Raw genomic sequence first — 22,981 nt, forward strand, 5'->3', positions numbered from 1 at the left:
CAACCCCTGTGCTGGGCTCCACACTGGGCATGGAGACTACAAGAAGAAAGGAAAGGAGGAAAGAAGAAAAGAAAGAAAGAAAGAGAGAGAGAGGAAGGAAGGAAGGAAGGAAAGGAAGGAAGGGAAGAAGAAAGAAAGAAAGAAAGAAAGAAAGAAAGAAAGAAAGAAAGAAAGAAAGAAAGAAAGAAAGAAAGAAAGAAAGAAAGAAAGAAAGAAAGAAAGAAAGAAAGAGAGGGAGGGAGGGAGGGAGGGAGGGAATGGAGGGGAGGGGAAAGGAGGGGAGGGAGGAGAGGGGAGGAGAGAGAAGGGCTATTGCCCCTTATGTATCTGGCACATACGTGATAGATTGAAGCCATATTGTACTAAGCCAAATGGCCCAAAAGACTTTATGAAAGTAGAAAAGTATAGTTGTGATCAACACTCCACCAATATGGTTATATATTCTGAATCCAGCCTTTGGGTAATGACTCAAGATGAACATACTATTTCCTTAGGATCTGCTCAGCAAGTTTCTTTTTAACTTAATAGTAGTAGATCCAATGAAATCATTATTGGTGAGATATACTTGTTCAGCCTTATCATCTTTGTATCATTTAGACTTTATATTATACATAATGACTTAGCTACAAGTTCATCTCCACCATAACCCTTGTATGATTTATGATTAGAATAAAAATCAATACAACTTTGGAAGATATATTTAAGGTGATTTCTTTTTCCTTCTCTTTCTCTCTCTTTCTCTGCATTGTACATTAGCTATCAACCACATTTGGCATGATTTCTTGAAATGTGGCTAGTGCCAACTGAGATATACCAGAAGTGTAAAATATATAGACTTTACCAGCCTGAGACTTAGAATGATGATGCTCCTCCCCAGACATCCTCTGATAGTCTCTTTACCCAGTTTCTTTTTTTCTCTTACTGATTTCAGCTTGAAAACTCAGAGGCAGAGTGTTCATCAGAGTTCGGCAAAAATACCTAGGATTTCACACTGTCAAAATAAAAAGTCATACCTTCAGGATTTCTTTTATAAAGAATAATAATTACCAGGCCTCTATTGTCATTATTAGAAACCAATCTCTTTCAAGTTCTGATCATAGAAAGAACATTGTAGCAAGCACCAAGAATACAAAGGTACACAGTTCCTGTCCTCAGGAGACATCTAGCCTGACAGGGACATCCAGAGCCATCCCTTTCCTTCCCCATTAGGAAAGGAACATTTTGGCTATGAAGTGTCTGGCCTCCTTGGCCTGGCTCAGGAGCCTTGTTTGCCGGCCTTATGTAGCTAAATCCCGCTCGTGCTGACGCTGGAGCAAACTCTGTCTGAGTTGCCCCTGTCAGAGGCAGCTCTATCCCAAACTGCCGGCTGTCTGGAACATGGACCCTTGGTGACATCCGGTTTGCAGATCCCATATGAGCCATCAGGGGTGTTCTCCGTCCACAGCAGCCCATTGCCAATGGTAGTCTGCTCCTGATCAGAAGTGACACGGACATCCCTTAGGACACCTCAGCTGCCCTTGTCTGGAAAAATTCTCCCCAGTGAGGTGCATTTTCTTTACACAACATGGCCTATACTTTGAGTCAGATGGCTTCACTCATGGCCTCAGAACTTCAGGAAAATCCAGTTTTGAAAGGTGGAGGAACAAGAGAGGAAAACTTCATTGCATTTACATAGACCATTGAGGGACTCTTTTTTTTTTTTTTTTTTTTTTGCCCCAGTTGGGGGAAGATTGTTATTGGGTGGTGTCTTTCCCCTTTTGAAGTCACATTCCAACATTTGGCATATTTTTCTATATCTTCTCCCTGGCTAGATGTAGTCTGTTAGTTCCTTGGCTCACACCCCTCCTTGACTTCCATTTATTCCACGTTCCTGTCCCTGTGTTAATGGTTAACAGAGCATGTACTGTAAATTAGCATTTATAAAAATCAATTACACTGCTTCATAAGACAGAGCAGAAACTTAGATTGTCTTCACCAGATCATTTGTATTTATCTGTTAATTATAAACCTTAATTGTCTCTTTTTATCATATTAATTTGCACAAATTGTACAACTTCAGAGTTTAGCAGTTTTCAAGCCCTTGAAGTACAATTATTCTCTTAACATTCTTTTCAGAAACATGGTATTCATTAATGATTAGGTTGGTAAAAATTAGCAGTTCTGATAATTGGCCTTGGCTTCTCCTTGGCTTTTTTTTTTTTTTTTTCTTTCCCCACTAAGATCCTGGTTCTCACAATTATGCATGCCTGTTAGCCTCTTACTGTGCCCAGCTCTGTTTTAATTGGACTTCATGGCCCATGAGATTTCACAGGGTTTTGGCTCAAAGTAGAATACAGTTCTATCCCAGTGAACTTATTCCAAGTAGGTTTGACTCTTTTCCCCTCTCTGCAGCAGAACCTGGACTTCGGTCCCAAGGGACAGTCTGCTTACCTTAACCTCTGACATAAAAAGACTTATATATGAAGGAAGGAAAAAGCTTTCCCAATTCCAGCTCCATTTGTGAAATCGTTGCCCTCCTGCACTTAGCAAGTTGGTGAGCAAGCCTGAGGAAGACCGGGCTCTCCCCAGCCACCTCTCAATTATGGCTCTGTTTCCACTCTATGTGGCAGCCACTTAGAAGGAGTCCTAAGTCGCACAGCGTGGATCCAAAGGCCAAGATAAGCTTTCTTCTTTCAAGAGGCCGCACAAATCCAAGTTCTGTGAAGGAAGTGGTCCAGACTGAGGGACCAGGCGTCCTGACTACCCTGGAACCAAATGGCTTCCTGCCTTAGGCACTGCAGTCATGTTCCAGATGACTTCCATCCAAATTTGATGATGCTGATGGACAAGCCTATGTTCTATCCCACAGGAGCAATGAGGAGGAAGATACCCTGTCCCCTCCTGCCCCACATAAGGAAACAAAGATGAAGATTTTGTCCTGCCCCACTTGGGAAACCCAGCTGCTTTCCCCTGAAGAGCGGGATTCACCAAGTGTGAGGTGGTTATCCAAGATTATAGGAGCGAGTGACTGATACAACTGGAATTCTTTGAGTTCTCTGACTGGGTCCCTGGAAATGCATCGCTCACCATGATTCTGCCCCTTCAGAAGCAACAGTTCAGAAGTAAAGCCAAATGTTCTCGTATGTTATCCAAGATAGGACCCCCACCACATACAAATTTGCCAGTCAAGATCTGAAGTCTCTGAGCTGTGGTTACCCAGGGATTTGTTCATTTTACTGGTTTCCTGCAGGTGCTGTGGAAAGGCTGGCTGGCCAGAAGGGACTGTGGCCCAGAAGGGACTGTGGCCCAGAAGGGACACAGGAGGTGAACAGCTCTCCAGTGTACTAGAGTGTGGGGTGACGGGCTCCTTCAAAAGGGAAAGGCTTCTCTGTGTGTTCCAGATACAGTAACACTCTATGGTACTCTCCATTATCTGATTTCTTTTAAGAAAAGGCACATTTTTCCACATACAAAGCATTCACCAGCTAGATCAGTCAACATTCTCCCTACGACCTGGTTCTCTCCTTCCTGGCTTGCACCAGCTTGTACCATAGAAATGTGGTCAGAATGCCTCTCCACAGTGTCTCCCCACCCCACAGCTTCCAACAAATGGGGGCAATTCAGCCTCTCACGCCAGCACCAGGTCTCGGGGATTGAATCCAGTGACAAAGTGGAAAGCTATTCCTGGAGAATGACCAATTTTGGCTGAAAATAAGGCATTTACTCAGTCACTGTCACTTCTGTGAAGTAGAAAAGAGGACTACTATCACTCCCCCCAATTGAGGTGACAAACAACGGCCAGAGAGGTGAGAACATATCTGCCTGGTTAGCACTTTGAGGAAAGGGTGGGAGGTGGAAGCAGAACTTTCTACAGCAAAGCGCTTCTTTCTGTGAAAATCTCTTGGCAGGAAAAGCATCTGGGTATTTTTGGTCACCTCATGCTAACTCTGACAGCGTCATTGCCTGATGTTTTTCTACCTCAGGGCCCAGTGTGAATGAACAACAGTGTGTTAGACAGTCAGACCTACCCTTGTCAGCTGCCCCACCCCGGCTTCCCTCTCACTCATCCCCCCTGATAGGTACCTCCACACCTTCTTCTGTAGTTCGGGCATCACCCTCCTTAGAGGGCATAGCACAGAGCCGCAGATGACTCAGCTAACAGGCCATCGGAGTAGAAGCAGCTATGGCTGAGCTGTGTGGTTAATGAAAATCTAGCCATTGCTTGTCACTGAGTTCTAGAACAGGCAAAAAGGGAAGGACTATGCCAGCTTGCTCGAGTGCATCCACATAGTCAAGGCTAAGCTGGGGGCCACAACCTCAAACTGACTGAGGGAACAAAAGAAGAAATCCGAACTGCGCCTCAGGCCCGTCTGCTGCTAACACATTCGGCACCTCCGGAAGATTTAGGAAAAGGGGTCCCTTCCCTAAGACATTTAAGTTCACCTGTCAAAACCACTGCCATAATAAATACATACGTCTCCCCCTTAGATACGGCCCCCGGTGCAGTGCACAGCCTGTGTAACTACATGCAGTATCTCTGTCAAAGAGAAAACCGGAAGTCATAACAATAGTAGCTAACGAGCTCCTTACTTGGCGTGAGTGCTGGGCTGAACGCCTCCCGTGTATTATCTCATCTAATCCTCACATCAACCTGGAGGACTAGTATTATCCCATTTAGATCTTGCAAATTAGGATACTGAGACTGAGCAATCTGCCAAGACCAGAAGCTATTAGGTGTCATGGCCAAGACATGAATGCAGAGGGGGCTTATCCCAGAATCTGAGCTTTGACCACGATGCTCAGAGAAGTGGAAGCACCGCAACCTCTGTAACTTTCGGTATCTATTGAAATAAATGGTACCATCTTAGGGAAGATTTCCTTGAAGTACAGCCTTGAGGAAGGGATTTGGGTGCCCGCGATCTGTTAAGGGCAGGCTCTCCAGGAGAAACCTGCAAGCTAGCCAGGGAAGCAGGGGAGGAAGAAGGAAAATGCTGAGCGAGGATGTGCTCTCAGGTAACACTCAGCTTGGCCCGATCCACGAGACTCCAGAGGATACATCCTACAGCAGAATTGCCCCTCCTTGAGACAAAGAGGCCAGCCTGTTGTACCCCCTTAAATCATTCAGTCACTGGCCATGGGGGTCAAGCACTGGAAACTTCCATGCGTCTCCAAATGAGGTGCCTCCCAGGGAGGCCACAGATGTAAGCCCTTGGCTACAGCACTTGAGGCAGCCGGAGGATCCATACACCAGCACGTAAAGGGAGTCTGGGTGGGGCACCAACAGCATCTGCTATAGTCGCCCAGTTCATATTGGCAAAGAGCCAGCAAACGAGGCCCCTGTGATGTATTTAGGGTACACTTCCACTTGAGTTAAAAGCGGAATTTTATCCATCATGTAACTCTGCAGTTACAGCCTAACCACCACCAAACTTCTGGCACCAACAAGGTGCTTATCACTCTCTCAGAAGACAGTCAGTCACACTACCCTCGGCAAATACCATTATTCTGCAATTCAAAATCCAACCAGGCTTCCACTGCCTACTCCAAATTACCAAGAGGGGGAGTTTCTAAGGTTGACATGACTAGTTTCCAAACCACCTTTCCGGCCTCATTTTCCACACCATCCCTTCAGATACCCTCTGCTGCAGTGTCCATTGGGAGAATTCTTCCCAATTAACCATGAACTTTCTCACACCTGTGCCTTTATTAGTGCTGTTGCCTGAACTTGGAGTACCTTCTTTCACCCCCTCCTCTGCTGGGTGAAGTTTTAGTGAAGGCCCTTCTGTTGCCAGAAACACTCAAGCTAACAAGTAAAGTGGGATTTACATAAAGAATCCAGATCTTTCCAAAAGAATGGAAAGGCTTTCACAAAGGAAATGCTAATGAGAGCTGGAAAGTCAGCTCTCTCCTGAGATGTGGTCCACTTGTTAGAGCATAAACCTTTGAAGGTGGCTTCCTGGTTAAGGCCAACATTTCTGTTACACTCTTCACCCAGAAGTGGTCCCCCAACAGCCATATACAAGCCCCATGATCTGCTCCCACTCCAAGGTCACAGGTATTGGACAAGAAAGAGACACTTGGTACCCTCGGGGGCAATTAGAATTTGGAAATAAGACTAAAAGTTAGATTCTAACTCAGTGTGGCCTGCTGTCTTGACCAAGGAAGATATAAAACTGGAAGTCATAGGGCGGCCATCTTGTACCTGCAACATAGACCAATTAGCAGAGAAGGCCAGTCTGCAAACAGAAAAGGATGACAAAGCCAAAATGCAGTGAGAATGGCCAGGTCCTGACAGCTTTTCAGTTTCTAGTTCCAATCTATTCCTGAGATGCAGTTACATTTCTGCCCTTGATTCTGTGACATCCCGGCAGCCTGGCTCCTCATGATAAAGGCTTATTTTCAGTTTAACAAGCTCAACTGGAATTCAGGAACTTGCAACCAAAGACTTCTCAACAACACACCCATCCCTTACTCATCTCTGTGTGTCTGTTCATTTGTCCCTTCTACGCTTCCTTTCCCTCTACCTTCCTATGCTTTTCCCCCCGTCTTTTCTTCCCTTTACTTCTCCTCCACTTCCTCCGCTCCTCTTCATTCTTTCTTCTCCTCCTCTTCCTCCCTCCCTTTCTCTCTCTCTCTTTCTCTCTCTTCCTTCCTCTCCTTTCTCTTTCCCCCTCCTCTCTCCTACTTTGCTTTACTTATCTGCTCTCAGAATCCAAACATGGCTGCACCTTTGTGTCTGCCCAGCAACAAAGCTACCATTCAGCTGTTCTCAATCCTAGACTCCCAGGAAAATTTAATGACAGAACCACTGTGCCATCTCCCCTAAGGCCCTTGGTTCTATAAAGTTGACAAAGAGATCCAGAATCCCCTACAAACATAGGTGCAAAGCCCACAGCCACTACAGGGAGGCATAGACTGAAACATCCAAAATACAGTATGGAAGCCTCCCAGTCAGATTTTAGAGCTGCTCCTTCTGTATCCCCATCACACATTGCTTGCATCTCTGATGACCTCGTCATTTTCCATTCTATTAAATCTTATTTATATGTAGAACCCTATATCAAAACCTTCTTGAGGGCATGGTAGACACATCATAGGCACTAAAAATATTCACTTTAATCTGATTTGTGTACATGAATGGGGTGGGTAATACTTGCAATTTGATTTTTGATGGGTGGTTCAAGAAATAATATGCATTTGGGGATGGAGAACCTTCCCAAAATATCATTTTCTTCTGTATTTCCAATTATTCTGTCCTCTCTGATCCATAGAACTTTGTATATATTTATTAAATAATCTTCACATTGAGTCATTGATATTTATTTAAATATCTATTGCCTTAACTGGACTATGAGCTCTCTGAGGACAGGGGCCGTGTCTTTTTTATCTTTCTATCTCTAACCTAGTACAAGCCTGATGCAAAGGAAATGTCTACTGAATGTTGTTTGTTGGATTAAATTTAATCCAAATCCATGGAGATCTGAGCTAAGGACATCTCACCTGCTGGCGGTCATTTATCTGATCTTCTGAGTCCTCTTTAAGATCGAGTGTGGTAAAACTTTTCTTGGAAACCACAATTTTGGCAAGACTACAAACTTCCTTCTCTGAAGGGCTCGCTTTGTTTATTACAATAGAAAAGCATGATAAATAATTTTGCCCATAAGAAACATGCTTCCTCTTTTTGACAATTTTGACAGCCTATTGCTTAAGTCTGAAAAAGGAGCCCAGAAATAATTTACAGGGGAAACATGGCTCAGGTGTCTTCCCCAGATGCTATTGGTATCTTGAGACTATCCAGAAAGGTAATTTACACACATACATGCATATGCAACAAAATTTAAATGTGCTTTGTGTTTCCACAGGGTGTCCAAATACTAACATTTGCCATCTGGCCTGCTTAGATGGCTGTTTCTGATGTCTGTCCCAAACTCTAGGTTTGCCTTTGTTCATTACTCAAACATTTATAGAATCTGAGCACTATTCTAGGCACAAAGGATGCAACGATGAAAGCTGAACTCTGTAAGTGTAGACCATAAAAAAAATAATTGCACAATAACGCAGTAAAATAAAACTATCATGTGCTAAAATAAATCTTACAAAAGGACATAATAGGAGTGTAGGGGAAAGGTCCATTTAGTCAGCCTAGGTAGGAAAAAGAGAGTTCATATAGGAATCAAATCTTGAGATCATCCACAGAGAATAAAATAATCAGAAGGATAGGGTTAATTAAAGGATAAATTAAGGGGAATTAAAGGATTATTCAAGGGGAATTTATGGGGAGACTAAGGAGGAACAGTCAGAAATGTAGGAGGAGAAAGATGCCTGGGTGACTCAGTCATTTAAGCATCTGCCTTTGGCTCACGTCATGATCCCAGGGTCCTGGGATCAAGTTCCACATTGGGCTCCCTGCTCAGTGGGGAGTCTGCTTCTCCCTCTCCCTCTGCCCCTTCCCCCTGCTCATGCTCCCTCTCTCTCTCTGACAAATAAATAAATAAAATATTTTTAAAAAGAAAGAAAGAAAAGAAATGTAGGAGGAGAATTAAGAGAGTAAAGCCATGAAAAGCAAAGAAAAAGAAAGAACATGGAAGTTCAACAATGCTGAATAGTCACCTATGATGAACACACAAAGTGACTTTGGCATTTGGCATTTTTTTTTTTAAGATTTTATTTATTTATTTGAGATAGAGAGCAAGAGCATGAGTGGGGGCGGGGGCAGAGGGAGAGGGAGAAGCAGGCTCCCCACTGAGCAGGGAGTCCAACGCCGGGCTCAATCCCAGGACCCTGGGATCATGACCTGAGCTGAAAGCAGACGCTTACCTGACTGAGCAACCCAGGCGCCCTGTGATTTGGCTCTCTAGAAGTCATGCTAATCTTTCTTTTTTTTAAGATAGATTTATTTATTTATTTATTTATTTTATTTTATTTATTTATTTATTTGAGAGAGAGAGAAAGCAGCAGGGAGGGTCACAGAGTCTTAAGCAGACTCCATGCTCAGCATGGAGCCTGATGTGGGGCTCAATCTCACCACCCTAAGATCATGACCTGAACGGAAACCAAGAGTTGGTGACTCAACTGACTGCACCCCGTGGGCACCCCATGCTGATCTTTAAATACGTGGTCTCTTAAGTGTCTGCAAAGAAACCTGCCAAAAACATCAAATTTCACCATGAAGTATAGCCAGCAGCATCTATATCACATGTTAGGAATTTGGAAACCCAGGCCCACCCGGGAGATTAATGTGTACTTTAAAGTTTGTGAAGCAATCACACCCTTTCCTAGAAAAGTGGCAGTTTGGGATGAACCATGAGATTGGTGACTTGCAAGGAAATGGCTTCTCAAGGTTTCAAATTAAAAAATGAACTTGACAGCTCTACATAACAAAAAGGAATATATACAGAGAATTCTTATCTATAACCTTCATTTAAACATTGTGAATTATATTTAAGATATCATTACTTCCCTTCTACTGGCCATGAGACAGGAGCGTGAAGAGGTTAAACGCCTTGTCAATGACCACAGTGATAATAAAAAGCAGAGCCCGGACTTGAACCCAGGTCTTCAGATTTGCTGGCAGGGAGGATGATTCTGTTCACTGAAAAGAATAAGAAGTCAGAAATGGGTCTGAATGAAATATCATGTAAGGCAATTCACTATTCTTTGCTATAATTCTGGGTTTGCCAAGCAGGCTTCTGATGACTGGTCTGGCTTACTTTGAATTCTAGTTCTGAGATGGGGTGCGCTGGAAAAAGAAGAGATAATAGGGGAAAAAGACAAAAATTTTTCTGACATTATTGTTTGTAATTTTTTTTTTCTGGAAAAAAAAAATGTTTCAAGTGAGCTGATAAACTGAGTTTCTGAATGATCAAAGTTTAGTCTGCTATAACCTATGTGAGCTTTACAGTGAGGTATTCCACAGCAGAGGGTTAGGGAGAAAGTACATTAGGAATGGGCAAGGCTGGCTGTAGCGTTGGCTTCCTCAGGATGACCAACTTTTTTCACAATATCTAAAGAAGTTGGGTCTGATCTGGGCCAGCAACGCAGAGGGGATAGCTCAGTGGTAGAGCATTTGGCTGGGCCAGCAGTGCTACCCAAGAGGTTTAATTTGATGGGTAAAGGGTGGCATCAGATGCTTCTGGGTTGATATAATCATTTCTTCTCATCAGTCATGTGGACAAATCATGATTCTATGGAGGTCAGTCTAGTTTTAATGAGTACTTGGCCACTGGTGGTGGCCTCTTCTTGGGTTCTTGAGTTGGCAAGAGTTAGATAAAGCTCTAACCAAATGGTCTTGGGTTCAGGGTCAGGGGTGAGCCTCTAATAGGAGGTAGAATACATTTAAGAAATCAAGAAAAACACCCAGCAATACATCATGGTGGTTAAGGGCATGGATTTGAGAACAGCTAGACACGTTTTCAAGTTCCAGCACTTCATCTTAGTGTGTGACTGTGGGAAAGTCACTTAACCTCTCTATAAACCTCAACTGTAAGACCAGATTAACAGTAATAACTACCTCACAAAGTTGTTGCAAATATTAAATGACAATAGATTATATAACATACTTAAGAGTGTTATAACTCAGAGGAAACATTCAAAACCGGGTGTAATCATCTGGTCTGGGCATTCCCAATGGAGTTGACGGTAAAGGCCTCAGTGGGTGGACCCCTGGATGGGATATGCCCCCCAGGAACACCAGAAATGGGCAGACAAGCGGAAGACTTCACCTCCAAATGGAAGTGGGGCTTTGGAAATAGTACCAGGCCTGGATTGGGCTGGGTTCAGGCCCGGTCTGAGCTGAAGTGGTGGAAGGCCTTACATATAGCCTTGGTAGTGTCTGAAGGGTTGGACATAAACAGCCCTGGAAAGAAATTTATCCCTGAGGCCCAACTCTAGCTGCTAGCCAGTTAGCTCTTTTTTCTTTGTGACAAAGATAAAAGCTTTAATAAAGAAATGCCTCAAAACTCTTGACCAAAACTATCTGCTATCATTCTAGTCAGCCTTGTCTTTCTCAATCCTCCTCTCCCTCTACCTCCTCCAATCTGAAAAAGCACTGACAAGTTATTGGAAATACCTTATAATTTATTCTGTGATGGAATGACTTGCCTAGAATATAAACAAAGGGAAAGGCCTGTAGGTGATGTTAACTCAAGCTGGTAGGAGACGAGATATAAATATTCCCTCTAGCACTTGGGCAAATTGGAGAAGATCACTCCCAGGACTTCCTGATAAGATTAATATGGAAGATTTCCTGGTGGGCTTTGTTATACTTTTGGAGGTGAGGAAAACTATTTCCAGGGCTCCCAAAAGAGGCCCGTTGTGACCCCAGACAGCTAGTTAACCACCTGCTAGCAGCAGGCAAATAAAACCTCCATATTACATGACTTCATCTTCACACCCTCACAGGCTGCCAGGGCTGAATTCCCGCAGATCTGCCGTCTGTCCTCCAGGCGCAGGTCTGTCTCATTCCACACACCACAGAACTGCAAATAATTGTTAGTCAGTAGGGAAATGATGAATTCTTCTTGTTTTTATCTCGACTCTGTAGTGTACAGATCCTCCCACCTCCCCAGAATTATCCCACCCTTTCTCTTTTTCTGTTCTGGGGTCAAAGTTTAGCCTTAGACACCAGCCTTCCTATCCCTTCATTCTTACTGTAGGGACTTTTTGGTGAAACACTGGAACTCAGAGGTCAGAACCATTAACATGGTCAAGGATGCCTTTTCTAGCCTGAGAGCTGCTTAACAGGGTTCCGGGCAGGCTGGCAAGAGAGTCTGCAATGATTTGACCTCTGTTTCTCCAGCTCACAACATGAATAGGTTTTATTTAATGAAGCATAAATGATACCAAAATGTCTGCTAAAGTTAAAAAAATGAATAAATAGGACTGGCAGAAGGGGTAGGTAAAGACGGGAGCAAGGAAGATCAGTAAGATTCTTCTTCCAGCTACAACCCTCAGGTTAGGTGATGACCACAATCTACCCCATCCCACCCACCACCAAAAAAATCCACTCTGCCTTTTTCTTAAAAGAATTGCTGGAAATGTTAGCCTATTTTCATGATGCCAACTAAGAATGCTTCCTTTTTCTCTTTTCATGTGTTTGTCATAAAAAATGAAATAAAATAAAAATAAACCCTTCCATTTAGGCCACTTCATACTGCTTCCTTCTATAAGTCCCAAATCTCTTTTGGAGTTGAGCTATGTTTTCCCTTTAGGGAGATGTCATCTTGCTGAAGACAGGAAGCAACAGGCCAGTTTAAGGCCTGGAAACCTCCCAGACCATCAGGAAATCCTGGGGGCCTGGGCATTAGTCTCTTTGAAAGTTGATTCCCCTAAAATAATAAGAGGGAAGCAGAGGACCTCTCTGAACCCCAGTTCCCCAGGGCCAGTGATTTGTAGCCATTAACAGGGTTAAAACTCTTCCTGATGAAGCCCTTTGTTTGTTCTCTCAAATGTCAAATGGTTATGAGAGCAGGAAACCCAAGGTCAGCTTCCACTTGGAGAAAGCCTAGGAACTGACGCACTCCACTGGGGGGCCACAGTATATATTTTCATTTACACTTGACCTGGCCTTCCTCTATTCCCACAGATTTTTCTTATTTTCTTTCCCTTCTACTATCCCAAAGGGAGAGAGCTTAAGGTTTCAATAGCTTGGCACCTTAAAAAAAAAAAGAACAAACTCAGAAGACCACAGACCCTTGGCATCCCTCCAGTTGCTACAGCTTGAGGTAATCATGGTCAGTATCAGAGCATGAGGGTTACTTGCAAGATACCAGTCCTCAACAGGCATGAAGAAATGCCTGTTAAATGGCAAAGGGACACATGCAGAGACGATGTTAAACAAGTCCCAAATTCTAAAAGCCAAGCTTTACATAGGCAAGATTATGTTCTTTTTTTTTTTTAAAGATTTTATTTATTTATTTGACAGAGACAGCGAGAGCAGGAACACAAGCAGGGGGAGTGGGAGAGGGAGAAGCAGGCTTCCCGCTGAGCAGGGAGCCCGATGTGGGACTCGATCCCAGAACTCTGGGATCATGACCTGAGCCGAAGGCAGCCGCTTAATGACTGAGCCACCCAGGAGCCCGATAGGCAAGATTATGTTCTTTTAAATTAAAACAATACTAGTAAATAATCTGGCACTATTTTCCACCAAGATCTTGAAAACAATCGTATTATCAATGTCTCTAGGTATAAGTTTCACCCCCTAAAATTTTTTTTATTGAAGGCCTGCCATGTGCAAAGACTGTGATAGCAGTTCCAGTTCCTCTATCTGTAAGCCCCAAATCCTGGGCTTGATTGGTTCAGGGGGTTGAAGGAGAGCATGTGACCTCATAGAGATGCACATTCAAGGTACCTACTTGGAACTTGTAGAATTTCAGAGCTTATAGGGTACTTCAGAAGAGATGAAAGTCCATGGAGATGAAGTGATTTGGTCAAGATTAGTCACACTACTCCAAAGCCAGGACTAAAATACAGGTCTCCTAAGATCCAACCTAGAGCTCTTTGCCTTGTATTTACCTCTTTAGGTTAGCAAAGTCTTAGCAACGCAAGAGTCGCAAGGAAGAAGATTAAAAACTTTGGCAACAGGAACAGGTGGTACAGATGGCATTGGAATGTCATTGCTCAAGTCCCCCCAGAAAAGGTTGGAAAAAAACCAATATCAAAAGGGCCTCTCTGGGGCACCTGGCTGGCTCAGTCAGTAGAGCATGCAACTCTGGATCTCAGAGTTGTGAGCTTGAGCCCCATGGTGGGTGTAGAGATTACTTAAAAATAAAATCATTTTTAAAAAAAGAAGAAGAAGGGCCTGCCTGACCTGTCTTCAGGGGATCCAAGACGGCAACATAGGAAGATCCCAAACTCACCTCCTCCCACTGACACGCCTAATCTACAGCTACATACGAATCATTCCCCTCTGAAAAAGACCTGAAAACTAGATTAAACTGTTCTCCATAACAAAGGATGAAAGGACCACACTGATAATGGTAAGAGAGGCAGAAACTGTCTTGCAAAAAACCCCACCCCCAGTGCAGTGACACACAATAAGGAAAGATCTTATTGGACAGGCACTTGTCCCAGAAGAGCAAGAAGTTGCTACCCCACAGTGGGCAACCCAGCCCCTGGGATTTGCACCAGAGAGATGAGCCTCCCAGAATGTCTGGCTTGGAAAACTATAGGCCTGATATCTGGGGGTCCCAAAGAGCCATAGGAAACTGAGATTCCCCCCTTGGAGGGCTCACATGTGGTCTTGCTTGCCCTTAAACCCAGTGGAAAGTTTGAAAAGTGCCTAGACTGTATGTGAGGAAGATTCACGGGGGGAGGGGGGGGGGCACATTAGCTGGAAGGGCAAGAGATAGTTGAGATGCTCCCCCAGGACAGAGGTGCTGGCAGGCACCATTGTCGCACTTTCCATTATAGCCTGCTAGCACCAACAAACAAGCTCAGATGTGGCACACTTTGGCCACCTTGCTGGGATGGCTGGGGGGCAAGTGTCCTGGCACTTGCTGAGGCTGGAAAGTGCAATGCTCCCCTGCTCCCTGGCTGAAGCAGGTGAGCACAAAAAGTCATGGGAGTTTGGGCACCTGGGTGGCTCCATTGGTTAAGCTTCTGCCTTTGGCTCAGGTCATGATCCCAGGGTCCTGAGATCGGGTCCCGCATTGGGCTCCTTGCTCAGCCGGGAGCCTGCTTCTCCCTCTGCCTGCTGCTCCCCCTGCTTGTGCTCTCTCTCTCTCTCTGTCAAATAAATAAATAAAAATCTTATAAAAAAATAATAAAAATGAAAAAGTTATGGAGTTCTTGGGCTCCTAGCTAAAATAGGGGAGCGTGGGCCATTGCAAAACTTTCCTGCCCGCCCCCCCAGCTGGGGCTGGTGAGTGTGAGCAGTCAGGGCATTCCCTTGCTGCCAGCCTAAAGCCAGCACACACATACACACGGACAAGGCATTCTCACTGCCCTGCTGAAGCCCACAGGCACACAGTCAAAACATTTTTCTGATGCACTTCCAAAGCCAGCAAGTGAAGCCCCAACACTCTCCAGCTGCCCTGCTAAAGCCAGAATCCACACAGAAGATGCCCCTTGATTGCTTGGCTCTGGCGGCCAAAGGCGCTAGTGCTCCAGAGCTCCATGGGACTGTAACAATCAGAAAGGTAGTTCTGTTATATAGTTATACGCAGTTATGGAGTATACTCCAGTATACAGTTATATACACCAAGGCACTATACGTACAGCAGACTGAAACACAACCTGACTTCCTATGCAAACGGCCTATTTTCTTTTTTTTTTTTTTTTAAGATTTTATTTATTTGTCAGAGAGAGCACAAGCAAGGGGAGTGGCAAGCAGAGGGAGAAGGAGGCTCCCCACTGAGCAAGGAGCCCGATGTGGGACTCGATCCCAGGATCCTGGGATCATGACCTGAGCCGAAGGCAGACGCTTAATGACTGAGCCACCCAGGTGTCCCAGAAAACGGCCTATTTTCTTAACCTGGCTCTTTCTAGCCTGTGGGACAGGCTTCAGATTTCCCACACATCTAGAGGCTAAGTAGGGGCTCCCAGGGAACATCGACAAGGAGACACCATCCTCAAATATCCCATTGGCCTTCCTACAGCTCAGCGAGACTTCTCAGAAAGGGCTACACTCATCTGGAATGCCAATTACTGCAACTGTTGCCCAGGGGACACCTCCAGATCTCCTGGTCTGGAGGTCAGCAGGATTTATGACTGTGGCCCCAGCAGACTATACATATTTGCATACTTTATTATTTTTTTTTTATATTTGTATACTTTAAAAGCTGCTGCCTGAGGATCTGTCTTTCAATCAGCCTGAAACTAGGTGATAAATGAGATTCCTCCCCCTGGATCACTGACAGGTCTTGGCACAGCCTCAACAATGGGGGCATATCAAGAATAAATCAGGTGATTTAGACAATCACAAAGGTTTGAGAGAAACCAAGAGCTAGGGCAAGACTGAAGAAGCAGCATCATTACCCACACAGGGCTACTCCCTCAAGACTGAAAGAGGTAGCTGTTTTTGACTAATAAACAGAAACCCACACATGGAGTCAAGCAAAATGAGGAAATAGAAAAATATGTTCCAAACAAAAGAACAAGACAAAGCCTCAGAAAAAAACCTGAATGATATAGAGATGAGTAACCTACCTGATAAGAATTCAAAATAATGTTCATAAAGATGTTCACTGAACTAGGGAGAAAAATGAATGAATACAGTGAGAACTGCAACAAAGAGATAGAAAATAGAAGTCAAAGAGCTGAAGAATACAATAACTAAACTGAAAATATACTAGCTGGGTTCAACAGCAGACTGGATAAAGTAGAAGAATGGAACAATGAGCTGAAGATAAAGCAATAGAACTCACCCAGACAGAGCAGCAAAAACAAAGAAGAATTTTTTAAAATGAAGATTACTAAGGGACCTCGGAGACAACATCCAATGGAATAACACTCACATTATAGGGGTCCCAGAAGAGGAAGAGAGACAGAAAACTTATTTGGAGAAATAAGGGCTGAAAACTTCCCTCACCTAGTGAAAAAAAACAGACATCCAAGTCCAGGAAACCCAAAGAGATCCAAATAAAATGAACCCAAAGACAGCCACCCCAAGACACATTATATTTAAAATGTCAAAAGATAAAGAGAGAATCTCAAAAGCAGCAAGAGATAAATGAATTGTTACATACAAGGGAAACCTCATGAGGTTATCAGCAAATTTCCCAGCAGAAACTTTGCCAGAAGGGAGTAGCATGATATATTCAAAGTGCTGAAAGGAAAAAAACTTCCAACCAAGAATATTCACAAGGTAAGTTTATCATTCAGATTTGCAGTGAAGATTCAGAGTCTTCCAGACAAGCAAAAGCTGAAGTTCATCACTACTAAGCTGGCCTTACAAGAAATAATAAAGGGATTTCTTTAAGTTGAAAAGAAATGACACTAATTAATAACAATATACAAAAGTAACAACTCACTGGGAAAGTTATATATAGTAAAGGTAATGGATTAATCACTTATAAAGCTACTAAGAAGGCTAAAAGACAAAAGTAGTAAAATTAACTATAACTACAATAATTAGTTAAGGGATTAAATAAAGAGTTGTAAAAAGTGACACCAAAAACATAAAACCAGGGAAGGGGGGGTAAAAATGTAGGATTTTGGAATGTGTTCAATTTTTTTTTTTTTTAAGATTTTATTTATTTATTTGACAGAGAGAGACATAGTGAGAGCAGGAACACAAGCAGGGGGAGTGGGAGAGGGAGAAACAGGCTTCCCGCGGAGTAGGGAGCCCGATGTGGGGCTCGATCCCAGGACCCTGGGATCATGACCTGAGCCGAAGGCAGACGCTTAATGACTGAGCCACCCAGGTGCCCGGAATGTGTTCAAATTTAAGTTGGTATTAATTTAAGATGCACAGTGATATATGCAAGATGATATACATAAACCTCATGATAACGATAAAGCAAAAACCTAGAGTAAATACTGGAAAGAAAATGAGAAAGGAATCTAAACATAACACTAAGGAAATTCATTAAGCCACAAGGGAAGACAGCAAGAGAAGAACGGAACAAAGAGGAATTACAAAAACCATCCAGTAATCAATTAACAAAATGGCAATAAGTACATACTTATCAATAATTACTTTAACATAAATGGACTAAATTCTCCAATTAAAGACATGAAATGGCTAAACAGATTTAAAAAACAAAACAAGACACATCTTTATACTGTCTACAAGAAACTTACTTCAGAAGTAAGGACACAGGCCAACTGAAAGTGAAGGGATGGAAAAAGATATTCTGTGTAAATGGACACAAAAAGAAAGCTGGTGTCGCTATACTCCTATCAGACAAAATAAACTTTAAATTCTTTTTTTTAAAAGATTTTATTTGTCAGAGAGAGAGAGAACACACAAGCAGGCAGAGGGAGAAGCAGACTCCCCACTGAGCAGGGAGCCCAATGTGAGACTTGATCCCAAGACCCTGGGATCATGACCTGAGCTGAAGGCAGACACTTAACCAACTGAGCCACCCAGGCATCCCAAGACAAAATAAACTTTAAAATAAAGACTTTGTAATAAAAGACAAAGGGGGAACTACATAATGACAAAGGGGTCAATCCAGCAGGAAGATATAACATTTATAAATATATATACACCCAACATAGGAGTACCAAATATATGAAGCAAATATTAACAGACAAAAAGGGGAAAATTGACAGCAATTCAATAATAGTAGGGGATTTTAACACCCCACTTACATCAAAAGATAGGTCATCCAGACTGAAAATCAATAAGAAAACATCAGGCTTATATGACACATTAGACCAGATGGGCTTAATAAATATACAGAACATTCCACCCCAAAGCAGCAGAATACACATTCTTCTCAAGTGCACATGAAACATTCTCCAGGGTAGATCACATGTTAGGCCACAAAACAAGTATTAATAAACTCAAGAATTCATTATTAAAAGGTTGAAATTATATCAAGCATCTTTTTTGACCACAATGATATGAAATTAGAAATTGATTACAAGGGGCGCCTGGGTGGCTCAGTCGGTTAAGCGACTGCCTTCGGCTCAGGTCATGATCCCGGAGTCCTGGGATCGAGTCCCACATCGGGCTCCCGGCTCAGCGGGGAGCCTGCTTCTCCCTCTGACCCTCCCCCCTCTCATGCTGTTTCTCTCTCTCTCTCTCAAATAAATAAATAAATAAAATCTTTAAAAAAAAAAAAAAGAAAGAAATCAATTACAAGAAGTAAACTGGGAAAACTGCAAATACATGGAGATTAAACATGTTACGCAACAACTATGGGGTCAACAAACAAATCAAAGGAGAAATTAAAAAAAAAATACCTAGAGACAAATGAAAACAGAAGTATAACATACCAAAATCTCCAGGATGTCCCAAAAGTGGTTGTGAGAGGGAAGTTCATAGCAGCACAGGCCCCACCTGAAGAACCAGGAGAAACCTGAAACAAACAATTTAACCTCACACCTAAAGGAACCGGAAATAGAAGAACAAGTGAAGCCCAAAGTCAGTAGAAGAAAGAAAATACAGATCAGAGCAGAAACAAATGAAATAGAGACTAAAAAGACAATAGAAAACATCAATGAAACTAAAAGCTTGTTCTTTGAAAAGATAAACAAAATTGATGAACCTTTAGCTAGACTCACCAAGAAAAAAAGAGTGGGGGGATCAAATAAATAAAATCAGAAATTTCATTTCTTTCGAGAAGTTACAAATGATACCACAGAAATGCAAAGAATGACAAGAGATGACTGTGAACAATGATATGCTAACAAACTGGACAAACTAGAAAAAAAGGATAAGTTTCTAGAAATTCAAAACCATAAGATATCATCTTATACCTGTCAGAATGGCTATTATCAAAAAGAGAACAAGTAACAAGTCCTAGTCAGGATGTGGAAAAAAGGGAACCTTTGTACGCTATGGGTAGGAATGGTGCAGCCATTGTGGAAAACAGTATGGATGTTCCCCCCAAAATTAAAAATAGAGCTACCATATGAACCAGGAATTCCACTACTAGGTATCTATTCAAAGAAAATGAAAACACTAATTTGAAAATATATATGCCATCCCTATGTTTACTGAAGCATTATTTACAATAGCCAAGATATGTGTCCATCAATGGATGAATAAAGAAGATGTGATACACACTCACACACACACACACACTCACACACACACACACACACAATATGGAATACTACTCAGCCATAAATAATAATGAACTCCTGCCACTTGCAACAACACAGATGGACTTTGAGGGCATTGTGCTAAGTGAAGTAAGTCAGACAAGAAAGACAAATACCACATGATTTCACTTATATGTGGAATTTTAAAAACAAAATAAAACCCAACACAGAGGTATAGAGAACAGATAGTGGTTGCCAGACAGGAGGAGGGTTGGGGGATCTGAAATAGACAAAGGGGATTAAGAGGTACAAACTTCCAAGTTATAAAATAAGTCACGGGCATGCAATGTACAACATGGGGAATATAGTCAATAATACTGTATTGACTTTGTAAGATGACAGATGGTAACTAGACTTATCGTGGTGACAGTTTTACAGCATATATAATGCTGAATCACTATGTTGTACACCAGTCTATATAATATTCTATATCAATTATACCTCAATAATTTAAGTGAAAAATAAAAGGGCCTGTCTGACTCTAAAAGAAGGAACAATACAAGAACAGACTAAACTATTGGCTCTTGTGGTAGCCAGTCTCCCCCAAGGAGGCACGCCTCTCAGTACTCACTCCCTTATAAAGCCCACTCACACCGATCAAGTGCAATGGAAGTAATGCTAGTCTTTCATCTTTCACTTCTGAATGCTCACTCTTGGGATGCATCTCCTGCGAACCCGGCCACCATGCTTTGAGAAGCCTGAGTTGTCACCTGGAGAGGCCATGTTAAGTTGCTTCAGTGCGACAGTTCAGCTGAGCCCTTGGCCAGCAGCCAGCATCAACTGCCAGTCATGTGAGTGAGCCTAAAGTTTGGCCAGCCCCTTCAAGTCTTCAGATGACTACAAGCCTACCCAATATCGGACTGCAACTGCATGAGAAACCCTAGGTGAAAACTGTCCACCCATGCCCAGCCAGCCCAAAGACTCACAAGAGATAATAACTGTTCTAAACCACTGAGGCTTAGGTCACTGTTCTACAGCAATAGATGCCTGAAGCAATTCCTTTACACAGAATGGGACAGACAGGGAAATCCTAAAAATCACTAGTAAGGCATCTTTTTTTTTTCTTTTTCTTTCTTTTTTTTAATTTTTTTTTTTTTTTTTTTTTTTTTTTGAGAGACAGAGAGCGTGCACGCACATGAGTGAGCAGGTGGGGAGGGGCAGAGGGAGCGGGAGAGAAAGAATCTTAAGCAGGCTCCATACCCGGTGTGGAGCCTGATGCAGGGCTCGACATCACAACCCTAAGATCATGACCCGAGCCAAAATCAAGGGTCGGGAGCTTAACCATTGGAGCTACCCAAGGGCCCCAGTAAGGCATCATTTTAAAATAAGTTCCATGCGGTTTAAAAAAACATATAGCACAACTTGAAAGAGAGAGGTATGAATTTTTGTGGAGTAAATGCTGGTAAACTGGGAAGTTTACACGAGGAAGTAACCAGAAGAATCAGACATCAAGGACACTAAGGGGAAATAGAAACTGTTCAAACTTAAACTTAATGAACGCCCAAGGGTATTCATTATGCACGTCACCCCAGCAATAAATACTTCAGAAGTAAATCAAATGGAGGACGATGCAGAAGAGAGAAGAAACGCAAAGAGTAATCAAGGGGAAGAAAGAGGCATATGCTCTGCTTGGTACAAAACCATCTGGAACACACCAGAGGAGGGTGAGGCAGTGTGAGATGAACAGAATATCATGCTTTGGAGACTATAAGAGATTGCCCAAGTCATTCATAGGAATAACAAGCAAAGTTAAGAGGGATAATGAGAAATGTTTCAAATGTGCATGGAGAGAGAGGTCAGAGCAGGAGACTCGAGGTCTGGGAGTGACACGGGAGGGCTTTTATGAACAACAGCAGCAACATGAGCTAATGGAGCAATTATCGCACGATAATCAGGCTTCGGTGCTAAATGTTAATAGTCACTGCCCGGCTTGGGCCTTAGAGTAATTCAGCCAGTTACAAGATCTTAGCAGAAATTGTCAAGATCTCTCACTGGGTCCCAAAGTTCACAAAGGTCGCTGCTGGTGACCTGGTTAAAAAGAAGCTTTGGATTTTATTCCTTCCTTCAATGATCACAAAGATTAAGGAGCAAGTGCCTGAGTCAGACTCACTTACTCCAGGAGGAGACATTTGATGGAAATCAAGACTGGCTGAGAATGGGGGTTCTAATGACCTCAGGGAGCGAGGACCTCACTGTGGAGCAGGGACATTGCTTTGGAGACTATTTCAGCTCTGCATGTCCCCGCACTGTCATAATGCAGTCTAGTATTACCTCTTCATTTAAGTCTTCTGCCAAGCCTCAAACATAGCAAGGTAAATCAGGTGGAGGTTATTCATCATATGTTAAAATTAAATACCCTTAAGAGAGCTTCCACTAAATACCAGACATTAGGCTAGAAGTTTTACATACATTAAGTTAATTCCAAGGACCATGAGATTGTCATTCCTTACTCTGGTTTTATAGGTGAAGAAACTCAGGCTTAGAGTAGTTAACTTACTAGCCCAAGACAACAGTCAGTAATAATAATAATAATAATAATAACAATAACAATAGCATGTCTTGTACTGAGTCAGGCTCCATTCCAAATGCTTTCCTATACACTAATTCATTTCACTCCCACAGCAACACTGTGAAGGAGGTGCTATTACAAACCCATTTTAGCCACCAAGTAAATGGTGCAACTGGGATTCAGTCTCACCCTGAACCACCTCACTGGAAGTCCATGTCTGGCTGATTCCAAAAGCCTGTATTCTTTTCTTGGTGGCCCACTTCCCCCATGACTTCTTTAGTAAGTTTCCAATATATAGGAATCCAAAATTAAATCTCCGTAACATGATAAGTTCCAAAAAATCATCCTGAACACCATCCCGAGCCTTGTAATTAGCTACATAGATGATGTACAGGAAGATGAAGCCTACTGCCCATTCAGATCCTAAACTGATGCCCACTGTCCTCGTTACCAGTCCCCTAAAGGGAAAAGGGATTCTGACGAAGACCAACTGTGAGAATGTGAAGTTATCTCTGAAAGTCAGAACTAAGAACAGCTCGTTGAATTATGGGTGAAGGGAACAGGGAATGGCTCACTGACAAAGTCTATATCCTGATACAAGATATACCGTCAAGATTAGGAAGGCAAGTAATATTATTTTATTGCAAAATAAAGGGGCAAGAATCCAGGTGCAGCGTGAGAGGAGCCTCTCCTGCTCAGAGAGTCTTTCCTCCCCTCTAAATGTGCATGCTGCCTGGAAGTTAACAGCCTTCACATTTTTTTTAAGATTCCTTTTTA

This window comes from Mirounga angustirostris, unplaced genomic scaffold (genome assembly GCF_029215605.1).
Source record: "Mirounga angustirostris isolate CCGP_5_RB_7025 unplaced genomic scaffold, mMirAng1.0.hap1 SCAF_9, whole genome shotgun sequence".
Lineage (NCBI taxonomy): Eukaryota > Metazoa > Chordata > Mammalia > Carnivora > Phocidae > Mirounga > Mirounga angustirostris.